The sequence below is a fragment of the Bos mutus genome, chromosome 20 (genome assembly GCF_027580195.1).
Source record: "Bos mutus isolate GX-2022 chromosome 20, NWIPB_WYAK_1.1, whole genome shotgun sequence".
NCBI lineage: Eukaryota > Metazoa > Chordata > Mammalia > Artiodactyla > Bovidae > Bos > Bos mutus.
Window position 1 is genome coordinate 2,075,687 of NC_091636.1, and position 13,546 is coordinate 2,089,232.

Genomic DNA, 13,546 nt, shown 5'->3' on the forward strand with positions numbered 1-13,546 from the left:
TGTATAAAGACCCCTTGCTACCTGAGAATATCCAATCCAGAGCAAAGTCCCTCTTCCCTGAACTCTCCCTAAAGTCACCGTGCACAAGCCTCAATCCTTTTCTGTCTTTTGTGAGCACCTTGTTACCCAGGCAGCTCACTGCTGCCCCTAGTGGGCATTCCCCCTCAGTGCAACGTGTCAACGAACCCAACACTGTTCAACCAGGGTGGGTCCCTGGACATATTTAGGTAAAGGGTGTTGATGTTGTCCACTTTCCATCACCACCAATTTATTTCTCAAAACTTAATTTTAAAAGATATGCAAGCTAATTGATAGTGAGAAATATATCTCTGATAGGAGGTGCATGCCAGGGTAGAGAACCCTGAATAGAGTATTGTTTTCTACAGAGGTGCTTCGGTTTCCCCTCCCCTGCGTATGTAGAGGGGACAAAGAAGGAAGCTTTGCTGTCCTGGGGGTCTGTGACCTGGAAGAACATCAGCTAACACTCACTGGAAAAAAAAAAAAAAAGGCTATCATTGGTGATTATATCTGCTTCCGGGAGAGCACAGAGCACATGTTGTCTGTCCCAGCAGCGGCCCTGAGTAGGACCTGAGCTGGTGGCTGTTGTCATGGCTTAGTGGTAACTGTCTGCAAGACCAGCCTCCAAAATAGTGCTGGGACTTCCCTGGGGTTCCAGTGGTTAAGACTCTGCCTTCCAACGCAGGGATGAGGGTTTGATCCCTGGTCAGGGAACTAAGATCCCACATGCCCCATGGCAGCTAAGGCCACAAGTCACAACAGAGTCAGTCCATGTACCACCACTACTGAGGCTGCGCACACTAGAGCCCGTGGAACACAGCTGTAGAAGCGCCTGCATACCACAACTGGAAAAATCCGTGCACCGCAGTGAAGACCCCTAGTGCTGCCAGTACAGTGGACACAGCGGTGGCTCTCTTTCTGGCCCCCAGTCCTATCTCCCGTGGGAGCTGCCACCACAGTGGACACAGCCGTGGCTCTCTTTCTGGCCCCCAGTCCTATCTCCCGTGGGAGCATCTGGAGGGATGCGTGTTTGGTAGCACCTACGACTGAGACGAGGACAGATGTGGCTTCGAGTGGAGATGAAATACATGCTGTGTGACGACTGGACCTTCCAACAGTGGGTGGGTGTAATGAGCCAGGTGCCCCTAACAGGCAGGAGGCCAACAGATGCTCGTCGGCTTTGTGCGCAATGACTAATTTTCTCCTTGGAACTCAGAGACTCTTGATGGGTAAGATTAAAGTCGAGAGAAGGCTTTGCACAGCAACCAGAAAGCAGCTGGGCTGTGTGGCAGCCGAAATCCAATATGAAACTCAGATGACAGAGGTGGCAACGGGCTCACAATGTCCCGTCACCAATTTCTACCTGGAATGAAGGTCGGGGTGCCACAAATGCAGCAAAAGCCAGTGATGGCGAGGAGAGGGGAGTTAAGCCAGGCCTGATCTGTGAGGAGATTTCAATTGGCAAGTGTTGAAAGTATTGATCGCTCAGTTATGTCCAACTCTTTGCAACCCCATTGACTGTAGTCTGCCAGGCTTCTCTGTCCATGGAATTCTCCAGACAAGAATACTGAAGTGGGTAGGCATTCCCTTCTCCAGGGGATCTTCCTGACTCAGGGTTCGAACCTGGGTCTCCTGCCCTGCAGGCAGATTCTCATTTAGGGTTTTCCTGTCACGCCCCTGCCGCTGGCCAAGCTGGTGTCCACAGCTGTCATATCGCCACCCTTCCTGTCTGCCTCTCAGGAAAACTCAACTTCTTGATGCTGCTTTTTACCAAATCTCTCTTCCCTCATTTCTTCTCTCTGCACCCCCTTCCTTTTGCTTCATTCCTGACAAATAAGTGAACTGTTATTCTGTCAGTTATTTATCTGAGTAATTCCTTGATGAAATTGCAAATATAATTGAATTTTCTGGAAACCATGAATTCAAATGAGGCGACAATAGAGGAAACAGCGTGATTAAGGAATTGTTATACGCTGGTTGTACATCATTACCACCCAGAATTCATCGCCGAATCGCTCACAGATGGAGTCACTGAACTATGATTATATTTTAGAAAATGAAAGGGGACAAATCTAAAAAGGCAATAAAGCAAATTAGGAGCCTTCTTGAGGGACAGGATTATTACTGATTAAGTATATTTGGCATCAAAACTGTGAGAGCACTTCGGCAGTTTAAATTATACATTCGTGCAGGCAACGTTTTTGCTGGTCTCAAAATTCTTTGTTATTTTGGTCTTCTAATCACATTCCCCTTCATCCTCCAAATTGACAATTTGAAAGAACATTAGAAATGATCTCTTCTGAAGGAACATTTGCTCTCAAAATGCATTTACACTGAGCAGCTACTAAAAGGATATCGCCCAGTCTCTTAGTTTCTCAATTTAAGTTTAAAGGAAAGTTACTGTGTTAGAGGAAACGGCCCCTATTTCAATCTAATGGTCTTTGTCATGTCTTTCAAGATCCTAGACTCGAGTTAAAGGATTGCAGAAGGCAGTTTTCGGATATCCGGGCTCCCGCCCCCTCACCCACAGCAGGTACACTTCCGGACGTTAGACAGGAAGGGAGCCACATTCCTCCTTTCAGTTTGCTTTTTAAAACCTCTGAAAGTGACTTCGGGTCATAGCTCTTGAAGAGTAATAGAAGTTGGAAGAATTTCTTTTCAGTCCGGTCTCAGCCTGCTATCAGCTATGTGACCTGGGGCCTATTATTTCACCTCCCTGAGACCTTGTGTCCGTATTTCTACAAGCTCGTACTACCTGCTCCCTGGGCTGCTAGGGGACGGTGACGTGAAATCACCTGTGGGGCACGACTGTGTGCCTGGTGCCCAAATGACGTCCAATAAATGTTTCCCTCTGCCCCTGTCCTCACCTTCTGCAGCCACGGCCTAGCACTGTCTGGATCTCACAGAAGGTTTATCTCTTTCACCAAGACAATCGTATCAATGAATTTTCTCCCCTGATGCTCATTAGCCAATAGACCGTTGTTGCTGTTCAGTCACTCGGTCATGTCTGACTCTTTGCAACCCCATGGACTGCAGCACGCCAGACTTCCCTGTCCTTCACTATCTCCCTGAGTTTGCTCAAACTCACATCCATTGAGTCAGTGATGTCATCCAATCATCTCATCCTCTTTCGTCCCCTTCTCCTTTTGCCTTCAATCTTTCCCAGCATCAGGGTCTTTTCTAATGAGGTGGCCAAAGTATTGGAGCTTCAGCTTCAGCATCAGTCCTTCCAATGAATATTCAAGACTGACTTCCTTGCTGTCCAAGGGACTCTCAAGAGTCTTCTCTAACACCACAATTTGAGAGCATCAATTCTTCAGCACTCAGCTTTCTTTATGGTCCACCTCTCACATCCATCCATGACTTCCGGAAAAACCATAGCTTTGACTATGCAGACCTTTGTTGGCAGTAATGTCTCTGCTTTTTAATATACTGTCTAGGTTTGCCATCGCTTTTCTTCCAAGGAGCAAGTGTCTTTTAATTTCACGACTGCAGTCACCATCTGCAGAGCCCAAGAAAATAAAGTCTGCCACGAGAATCACCAGTGTGGGTGGGGCATGTGGATGGAGCACTCATGGGCACACACAGGTGGCAGCAGAGGTGGTTCAAAGATGGGAGCCCTGGGGCTTGCAGTAACCTGACTGCAAGCATTCCTGACCACCTGAGAAAGCCCACCATGCCAGTGGGACAGACACAATGGAGACAGCCCACTGGGTGATGCTTCCAGGAATGGGGGACAAGGGGGACACATCCTTCTGGGGACTGAAGGAGGTCCCCACAGGGAGGCAAGGCTGAGGTGGGCACCTTTCCAGGGCACCTCTGGGCATTAGGATTCCAAGACTCCCAAGCTTTGCAGCTTTCCTGTCTGTAGGTCCTATGTTACAGGAACTCAAGAGAGGTGTGGGTGGTGGCTAAGAGTGTGTTAGGGCTTTACACTCAGGGCAGACATCAGTGTTTCCTCCCGTTTGTGGTTTCCCAGCTCCCTGACCTTGGATGACTCCCCACGCTTCTTTGAGTCTGGGTTCTGCTCCTGATATACCAAGACAGCGATTGGATTTGACTGTGTCGTTTTGAGGTTTTGAGGTGCTCAGCTCAGTGTCTATCACGTTAATGGAAATTGCCTCCTCTTGAAGATCAGGCTGCCATGCCCTGTATATCACGCCATCCTCATCAACCTGACTACCCCACCACCACTGAGGGTGTGCAGAGCTATCTGCATCGTCTCCTCTCTTCATTGTTTCAGGCTGACCTCCTCTCTCCCTTCTTACAAAACTCTTCCAGACTAAGGCTGACAGTTACCTGGGGTTTGTGCATTCTCTCCTGAAATCTGGGCAGCACTTGAGTGTTTGACCAGTAGAGTTCAGCAGAAGTGACACCATGTGATCAAATAAAAGCGGGACATGAGTGAACTGCTTTCATCTCTAAAGGGGGGTAAGCAGCTAGCCGGTGTGGGAAAGCAGGTCAACTCTTCCGTAGATGTTTACCAAGATGCCACACTGTGTGGTTTCTTCTGGAAAAGGCATTGGGCCTGGGGGGTGGGTTGTTTAGAGCAATTCTGTTATCAGGATCTTCTACAATGAGCATATATTGTTTTTATGCAAAAAATCAATACACACCTCCAACCCACATACATCCCAGAGTGCCAGGCTGAGGGTCAGTGCAAAGTAAATGGCACAAGTCAACCCAGGCCTGGATCCTGCCCTGGGGAAGCCCACAATGGTCTCAGGGGCTGGTTTAGAGGCAAGATGGGGTTTTATTTACTGTGTGCACGTGCTAGGAGCTAAGACAGAGCTGAACTCGGGCGAGCAGCACAGAGAGGAGCCTCACCAGAGGTTCTCTGGGTAAAGGCACAAGTGAGTTGAGTTTTGAAGGCTTTGACATTTAGAAGAAGAAAGGAGACAGGCCCAAATGAAATCCCAGGGGTGTGCACAGCACCGGGAATCCAAAGACTTCCAGCTCATTCTGTGAAGGGGGGAATTCATCTCTGCTGGGCTCTTCAGTTTCCATACAAGGTTATCAACTCCACCATCATCTTGGCTGAAAACTCTGCCCTCAATCAATAGCCCAGAGTAATGGCATTCCAGACTTCATCAGAAAATAGAGTCTTGAACTTCTGTTGTCCTCATCTCTTCTTAAGAACTAAAGAGAAAAACTCTGTGGAAGGAATTGTTATTTATGGGGGATTGAGGGAAAGACATTCAAACCCTGAAAAGAGTCCAGGTTTTATCCTTGAATCAAGTCAGGCTATCAGAAAACTTGTACCCAAGGCAAGACAGATCAATGGAACAAAATGGAAAGGCCAGAAATAAACTCGACACAAATGGGAATTCAGAGCCAGATCAAGGTCAGTTTGTGATTCAGAGGAGAAGATGGCTCAGCCAAGGGTTGCTAACAAGGGGTTTGGAATAAAACAAAGCTGGAGCCTCACGTCTCATACCCAAACAAAGGTCACTCACTTACATATAAAAAAGTGAGACTACAAAATAAGCAAAGAAAACATGGACACTATTTTTATAGAACCATTCTGAGAACACCAGTCTCCAATGCCACAAAGGAAAAGACTGACCAACTTGATTACAAAAATATAAAAGCTTTTATGTGTCAAAAGTAACATGCAAAGAGTCAAAGGAAAAAACGTTCTGTGGGAGAGTTTAACGGGCAGCAGTTAAAGCAAAGGATTGTTATGGAATGAGGGATGAGTTGTAATGGTTAGCTGTGTTGTGGTTGTTGAGTCGCTAAGTCATGTCTGACTCTGCAACCCCATGGACTGCAGCATGCCAGGCTTTCCTGTCTTTTATTGTCTCCTGGAGTTTGCTCAAATTCATGTTCATTAATTCGGTGATGCCATCCAACCATCTCATTCTCTGTCACCTCCTTCTCCTCCTGCCCCTCAATCTTTCCCAGCGTCTGGATCTTTTCCCAGCTTTATATTTTCTTTAGCTTTATATTTTGGGGAAAAAAAAAATCTCTCTGGTCATATTGGAGATTGCAGAATGATGTGGAGAGGAAGGTGGTGGGGGGATCAGAGAGAAACCCATTGTGTTAGGCCAGCTAAGAGGTGATGGCCCTTGGGCTAGCCTAAGAAGTGTGGAAACCTATGTGAGGGGTTGGTGGTGCCCTGGATAATGTGGTTGTGCAGGACAGGGAGGGTCAAAGGTAACTCTTGGTTTCTGGGCTCACATAGCTGGATGGTGGCGGTCGTGCCATCTATTAATATAGCAAAGACAAGAAAAGTTGAATTTGGTGGCAGGGGGCGGGGGGTGCTGGGATGTGATTTTTTAGACCTGAGTCTGAGATACCTTTGAGCAGGGGCAGCTTCACGGGTGCCAGACTTGTGCAATTGCATAGGGATCCATCCTTGCTTTAATGCTCTTCCATCACCATCCTGACAGAATTCCCTGGCAGTCCACTGGTTAGGACTCACGCTTTCACTGCCATGGCCAGCTTGAATTCCTGGACTGGGAACTAAGATCCCACAAACTGTGTAGCACTCTCCCCTCCTAAATAATGACCATCTTGAAATCTTTATTTTCTTTTTTCAATCAGGGGACCTGAATTTTCATTTTGCACTGGTCCGACAAATTATATAGCCAGACCTGCCTTTGAACCATCTAGGACCAGGTGCTGTTTAAGCAGTTGCCCATCTGTTGAGAACATTGAGAACTTGAAGGAGGCTTCTGGGCTGGACATATAAATGTATGGATCATCTGCATATAGGTGGAAAGGAAGCCCTGGGCAGAGATGTGGTCACTTCATGAAAAGATCTAGGATAACAAGAGGATATTTAAGGTCCAGGTTTTTAAGGTTCTCTTAGATATAATGTTTAGGTAGGAGAGGATATAAGGATAGAAGGTGATGGAGCATCAGGAGAAGGTGAGAGAATTTGGAAAGCCCAGGAAGGGAAAAGAAAGAGAGAAAAGCCTCAAAAGCTGCAGATCAGGACAAAGCAGAACTGAGTGGGTTTGGTAGCACAGAAGCCATCCGTATTCTGACTAAGTACCATTTTTGTGCAAGAGGGGCTTTGTGGAGTGAGTAGGAGAGGAGTGGAGACAATGAAACAACTGACTCTGGAGAGTAATTTGTCCCTGACCTGGAGGAGAGAGATGAAAAGGAACATTTGTTATCTTTGTTTTTATGAGAGGCACAAACATGTTTCCAAGATATATCATTAAGTGAAAAAGCAATGCAAGAGATCAGGCAGAATAAACCTCTGTGTAAAAACAGTGGTGGAGGAAGGGGGATTATACGAGTACGCAAAGGACATTGCTGGGAGGGTACACAAGAAACCGGTAAAGATGGTTACCTGGGGGATGAGCCTAGGGACTTCACCTCTTCCTTCTATATAGGTTGAGTTTTTAATCATAATTGTATTTTTAATAACAAAAATCTATTAATTTGATCCCCTCAAGGGAAGCTTTTGGGCATTGAATATAGTACTCAAAGGCTGGTTTTTAAAATTAATATTCAATTTAATAAAGTTACAAATTCATATAGATTCAGGTTCTTCCATAAGCTTTAAAGTTTTGTTTACCAATTTTATTATTTATTTATAAGCCTAGCAAATTTTAACAATCACTTTTTAAGGGGACCTTTGAGAAACGTTTCTTCTCATTTACAAACGTGTTTAATTAAATTGCTCTAAACATTGTAAACTGCATTTATAGATTTAATATATTTGAATCTTTTAAGTACTTCAACTGTCTACCAAACCTTCTCAAATATTCAAGTAACAGCTATTAATCCAATTCATTAAACTTATAAATATGGTAAAGACTATTTTCTTTTATAGGTTCCAGTACTTATTTAAACTGAGTAAGCTTTCAACTTAAAATCAGAATTCTAAATCAACTGCTCAATTGAGGATTTTACATCAGAATGGAAAAGTTCATCCAGGATTCCACAAAGGCATATTTTCTTAAACATCACAAGCTTATAGATATAACTTATTTCAAAGCACAAATATTTTAATACAAAGGGTTTGATTCCTTTCTATATTTCTGTACTTAATGCTGAATTTTCTGAATATTAAAATTCAGCTCCTCCGGGGCCTGTAGCTTCTAACTCACCACAAAATTCTTCTTCCAGGGTGTACAACTGGACTGAATTTCCCAGCTCTCTTGAGTTTAGGGATGGTCATGTGACTGAATTCTAACCAATTTGAATGTAAGAGAAAGTCAGCTAAGGACCTTCTAAGTCTGGCCCATAAAAACCTGCCTTGTGTATCCCTGTCCATGTAGACACATTGCCCTAAGAAGTGCAAATCAGCTCATTCTTCTCATCTTTTCTGGTTCCCTTGTTAATAAGACTATGAAAACTTAAACTTATGCTCAAGATCAATTCATCTGATGGACTTCAGTCAGTCAGTTCAGTTGCTTGCTGCTGCTGCTAAGTCGCTTCAGTCATGTCCGACTCTGTACGACCCCATAGATGGCAGCCCACCAGGCTCCCCCATCCCTGGGATTCTCCAGGCAAGAACACTGGAGTGGGTTGCCATGACCTTCTCCAATGCATGAAAGTGAAAAGGGAAAGGGAAGTTGCTCAGTCGTGTTCGACTCTTCCTGACCCCATGGACTGCAGCCTACCAGGCTCCTGCATCCATAGGATTTTCCAGGCAAGAGGACTGGAGTGGGGTGCCATTGCCTTCTCCAGTTCAGTTGCTTAGTAGTGTCCAATTCTTTGCGACCTCATGGATTGCAGCACGCCAGGCCTCTCTGTCCATCACCAACTCCCGGAGTTTACTCAAACTCATGTCTATTGAGTCAGTGATGCCATCCAATCATCTTATCCTCTGTCGTCCCCTTCTCTTGCCTTCAATCTTTCCCAGCATCAGGGTCTTTTCTAATGAGTCAGTTCTTCACATCAGGTGACCAAAGTGTTGGAGCTTCAGCTTCAACATCAGTCCTTCCAATGAACATTCAGGACTGATTTCCTTTAGGATGGACTGGTTAAATCTCCTTGCAGTCCAAGGGACTCTCAAGAGTCTTCTCCAACACCACAGTTCAAAAGCATCAGTTCTTCGGTGCTCAGCTTTCTTTATAGTCCAATTCTCTCATCCATACATGACTACTGGAAAAACCGTAGCCTTGACTAGATGGACATTTGTTGGCAAAGTAATGTCTCTGCTTTTTAATATGATGTCTAGGTTGGTCATAACTTTCCTTCCAAGGAGTAAGCGTCTTTTAATTTCACGGCTGTAGTCACCATCTACAGTGATTTTGGAGCCCCCAAAAATAAAGTCAGCCACTGTTTCCACTGTTTCTCCATCTATTTGCCATGACGTGATGGGACTGGATGCCATGATCTTAGTTTTCTGAATGTTGCGCTTTAAGCCAACTTTTTCACTCTCCTCTTTCACTTTCATCAAGAGGCTCTTTAGTTCTTCTTCACTTTCTGCCATAAAGGTTGTGTCATCTGCATATCGGAGGTTATTGATATTTCTCCCAGCAATCTTGATTCCAGCTTGTACTTCCTCCAGCCCAGTGTTTCTCATGATGTACACTGCATATAAGTTAAATAAGCAGGGTGACAATATACAGCCTTGATGTACTCCTTTTCCTATTTGGAACCAGTCTGTTGTTGCACGTCCAGTTCTAACTGTTGCTTCCTGACCTGCATACAGATATCTCAAGAGGCAGGTCTGGTGGTCTGGTACTGCCATCTCTTGAAGAATCTTCCACAGTTTATTGTGATCCACACAGTCAAAGGCTTTGGCATAGTCAATAAAGCAGAAATAGATGTTTTTCTGGAACTCTCTTGCTTTTTTCATGATCCAGTGGATGTTGGCAATTTGATCTCTGGTTCCTCTGCCTTTTCTAAATTCAGCTAGAACATATGGAAGGTCATGGTTCACATATTGCTGAAGCCTGGATTGGATAATTTTGAACATTACTAGCATGTGCTGCTGCTGCTAAGTCACTTCAGTCTTGTCCAACTCTGTGTGACCCCATAGATGGCAGCCCACCAGGCTTCCCCGTCCCTGGGATTCTCCAGGCAAGAACACTGGAGTGTGAGAGGAGTGCAATTGTGCAGTAGTTTGAGCATTCTTTGGCATTGCCTTTCTTAGGGATTAGAATGAAAACTGACCTTTTCCAGTCCTGTGGCCACTGCTGAGTTTTCCAAATTTGCTGGCATATTGAGTGCAGCACTTTCACAGCATCATCTTTCAGGATTTGAAATAGCTCAACTGGAATTCCATCACCTCCACTAGCTTTGTTCATAGTGATGATTCCTAAGGCCCACTTGACTTCACATTCCAGGATGTCTGGCTTTAGGTGAGTAATCACACCATAGTGATTATCTGGGTCGTGAAGATCTTTTTTGTACAGTTCTTCTGTGGATTCTTGCTACCTCTTCTTAATATCTTCTGCTTCTGTTAGATCCATACGATTTCTGTCCTTTATTGAGCCCATCTTTGCATGAAATGTTCCCTTGGTATCTCTAATTTTCTTGAAGAGATGTCTAGTCTTTCCCATTCTATTGTTTTCCTCTATTTCTTTGCACTGATCACTGAGGAAGGCTTTCTTATCTCTCCTTGCTATTGTTTGGAACTCTGCATTCAAATGGGTATATCTTTCCTTTTCTCCTTTGCTTTTCGCTTCCCTTCTTTTCATAGCTATTTGTAAGGCCTCCTCAGACAGCCATTCTTCTTTTTTGCATTTCTTTTCCTTGGGGATGGTCTTGATCCCTCTCTGTCTCCTGTACAATGTCACGAACCTCTGTCCACAGTTCATCAAGCACTCTGTCTATCAGATCTAGTCCCTTAAATCTATTTCTCACTTCCACTGTATAATTGTTAGGGATTTGATTTAGGTCATACCTGAATGGTCTACTGGTTTTCCCTATTTTTTTCAATTTAAGTCTGAATTTGGCAATAAGGAGTTCATGATCTGAGCCACAGTAAGCTCCCGGTCTTGACTTTGATGGCTGTATAGAGCTTCTCCATCTTTGGCTACAAAGAATATAATCAACCTGATTTCAGTGTTGGCCATCTGGTGATGTCCATGTCTAGAGTCTTCTCTTGTGTTGTTGGAAGAGTGTGTTTGCTATGACCAGTGCATTCTCTTGGCAGAACGCTATTAACCTTTGCCCTTCTTCATTCTGTACTCCAAGGCCAAATTTGCCTGTTACTCCAGATGTTTCTTGACTTCCTACTTTTGCATTCCAGTCCCCTATAATGAAAAGAACATCTTTTCTGGGTGTTCATTCTAGAAGGTCTTAGGTCTTCATGGAACTGTTCAACTTCAGCTTCTTCAGCATTACTGGTTGGGGCATAGACTTGGATTACCATGATATTGAATGGTTTGCCTTGGAAATGAACATAGATTATTCTGTCATTTTTGAGACTTCATCCAAGTGCTGCATTTCAGACTCTTCTGATGACTATGATGGCTACTCCATTTCTTCTAAGGGATTCTTGCCCACAGAAGTAGATATAATGGTCATCTGAATTCATCTTTCAGTGTCCTATCTTTTTGCCTTTTCATACTGTTCATGGGGTTCTCAAGGCAAGAATCCTGAAGCGGTTTGCCATTCCCTTCTCCAGTGGACCACTTTTTGTCAGCACTCTCCACCATGACCCAGCCATCTTGGGTGGCCCTACATGGCATGGCTCATAGGTTCATTGAGTTAGACAAGGCTGTGGTCCATGTGATTAGATTGGTTAGTTTTCGGTGACTGATGGACCTAGACATTATCAAACTAAGTGAACAGCAAGGCATATATATACGGTATCACTTATACGTGGAATCTAAAATATGGCACAAATGATAATTATAATATATAGTAGAACTGTATGTTACTTTGTTTTGTATTTTCCAAGTCTGCTGTAAATGTTTTATCACACTTTCATAATTTGAAAGAGGTAAACAACAAAATATGACACATATGAGCTATCTATGATACAGAGACAGACTCACAGACGTAGAGAACAGACTTGTGTTTGCTGGGGGTTGGGGGTGGGGGATGGATTGGGAGTTTGGGGTTAGTACATGCAAACTAGTATATATAGAATGGTTAGACGACAAGGTCCTACTGGGTAGCACAGGAAACTATTCAATATCCTGTGATAAGTCATATGGAAAATAATACAGAAAAAGAGAATGTAAGGGCTTCCCTGTGGTATAGCGGTTAAGAATCTCCCTTGCAATGCAGGGGACAAGGGTTGGATCCCTGAGGAGAAGATCTCACATGCCTCAGAGCAACTAAGCCCAGGTGACACAGCTGCTGAGCCTGAGCGCTGGAGCCCAGGAACGGCAACTGGTGAGCCCAGATGCAGCAGCTAGTGAAGCCTGGACACCCTAGAGCCTGTGCACCACCGGGAGAGGGGCAACTGCAGTGAGAAGCCTGCACGCCGCAGTTGGAGAGTAGCCCCCATACTCTGCAACTAGAGAAAGCCCGCGTGCAGCAGCGAAGACCAGGTCAGCCAAATAAACAAATAAACACCTTTAGAAAGAGAGAGAGAATGTGCATATGCATGTATCTTGTGTATATATGTAACACATATATATACGATCACTTTGCTGTACAGCAGACATTAACACAGCATTGTAAATCAGTGAAATCAAACACATTTTCCTCAGAGACCCTGACTTCCCATTTTTAAATTCTGAAAGGTAAAGTAAGACAGCCCATAGTAGCCCGTTTTGGATGATCTCTCTTGGTTCCAGTGACTTTCATCTTGCACTTTACACCTTTCTGAACTATTCTTTTATATAAATTTTAAGTATGAGCATGAATTACTTCTATACAGGAAAAACTATGTAACTTTAAAATATATCGCCATCTGAATGCTGATGCAGCAGCACTCACTGAGTTGTGTCTGAAGACGATACAGCTAACTTTCATCACTTCAGGAAACCCATCATTGCATTTGATCTCGATGTCTCCCATCCCTCCCCATCTCCCTCATCCTTCCTGTCCCACTTCTACAACTGATGCTCTACAATCCTAATTTTCCCTTATTTTCAGCATTTCCTGAAACACATTTTTTCCATCTCACGTGTGTATGCCAGCTTGAACTCAGGCCCTGTCCTCTATGATTGCATCTTCCTCTGAGAATGACCCTCTCTAGTCATTCTGCTATGCAAGCCAGGTTTGACACTGCCTTCTTTCTTCTGACCCACACCTCATCTGTCACTACGTCCTGTTCATTTTTGACTCATGAATATCTCTTAACCTTTCCTACTTGTCTCCATCTCCATTCGAACCACCTCCATCACAGCTGCCATTCTTGTCTGGACCACTGCAAGGGCCATCTCACTGGTCTCCCACACCTGTCCTGCAAACCCCACGGCTTGTCCTCCAAAACACAGTTCACAAAACTCAAGGCTCATCACTCTGGCCATCCCTTCTGAGACCCTTCAGTGGTTAAATGTGAACTTTAAGGTAAAAAAATCCAAAATTCATAATGTGACTTCCCTGAAATTCATGAGACCTGCCTGATTCTCCTGCTGCTTTCTCCTATTCCTCGTGCCCCAGACTTTGGTCTTCTTTCAATGGCAGGTATAGGCCATCTCTCTCCCTCTTGGGA

General features: G+C 44.5%; 1 protein-coding gene across 1 annotated transcript in view; it reads left to right on the forward strand.

Annotated features, from left to right (window-relative positions):
- Window positions 1-13,546, forward strand: part of KCNIP1 (potassium voltage-gated channel interacting protein 1) — a 408,630-nt gene that overhangs the window by 103,733 nt on the left and 291,351 nt on the right. The gene's annotated exons all lie outside the window — the stretch shown is intronic.